Here is a 1,304-nt window from a genome sequence, read left to right on the forward strand (position 1 = left end):
CCAAGACTACCAGCCCAGAGATGGTCCCACCCACAAGGGGCCTCTCCCCCTTGATCTCTAGTTGAGAAAATGTCCCACAGCTGGATCTCATAGAGGCATTTCCCCAACTAAAGCCCCTTTCTCTGTGCTAACTCCAGCTGTGTCAAGTTGACACAAAACTAGCCAGTACCATGTGATTGCTGGGGATTGAACTCAGGACCTCTGGAAGAACAGCCAGTGCTTTTAACCACTAAGCCATCTCCCCAGCCTTATAACACAGTTTTAAATCAGCCTATATATAATACTATTTGTATCTTACCCTTAAACATAGTTTAGAAAACTCAATAACAAAAGGGAAATGGAGGCTTGCCATCTTGTCATTCTCCTGTTCCTCTTTGCTCTTCCCCAGCGTGTGATGTTCCTTCTCGTCTTTTCCTCTCTGTATGCAGAGCTTCTGTTGGCTGCTCCTTTAGGGAAAATCTCCCAGCCACCGATTCACTTTTCCCCTTTCACTGGACAATCGCCCTCTTTGTCTTAAGAGACTTTCTTGGTAGGGTGTTGCAGAGATGTGTCAGCGATAGGGGCATTTGATGCTCTTACAGAGTTGGGTTCCCAGCACCCCTGTCAGGTGACCATGACAGCCAATAACTCCGTGAGGTCCAGTGTCTTTTTTTCTGGCCTCCAAGGGCACCTGTACACACATGGCTAATATTCTCATAGACAAGTATATGTAGATGAATAAGAATAAAAGACAACCTGGGTATAGAGTTCCAGGTGGAGAATTTCTTCCTTGGGGCATGCCGCTTCGTTCTGACCTGTGTGTCTGGAGCCTGTCATCGGAGTCTAGTTGTCCCCATAGGGAAGGAGTCTCCTTCGTGCTGTTGCAGAGCTGCTTTGGTAGTTGTAAGTTTGGCTGCAGTTGTTTAGATACAGATTGGTTCGGGTTTATTCATTTTCTGGTCTTTGTAGGTTTATACACTGGGAAATCTGGGAATTCTCCACAACTGTTTTTGTTTTTCCAGGTACTTTTTCAGTCCTGCCTTCTCTTTGTCCTGCCTCCAGGACTGCAGTGTGGTGGCAGAAAAGTGTCCCTGCTGTCTTCCTGGAAGCTGTAGTTCATGCTTCCTCCCGCCGGTTCTGAGAACTGTGTGAAGGGTTCTTAGCTTCCTTAAATATCTGTTAGAATTTTCCAGGGAAGTTTGATTTTTTTTTCCCCCACTGAGCTGGATGAAGGTTTTCTTTGTTGGAAGAGTTTTAACTGGGTTTAGCATATCTAGGGGTTATTTGGGTTATCTAGTTCTCCTTGAGTGGGGGGTTGGATTCCA

This window comes from Mus pahari, chromosome 1 (assembly GCF_900095145.1).
Source record: "Mus pahari chromosome 1, PAHARI_EIJ_v1.1, whole genome shotgun sequence".
Classification (NCBI taxonomy): domain Eukaryota; kingdom Metazoa; phylum Chordata; class Mammalia; order Rodentia; family Muridae; genus Mus; species Mus pahari.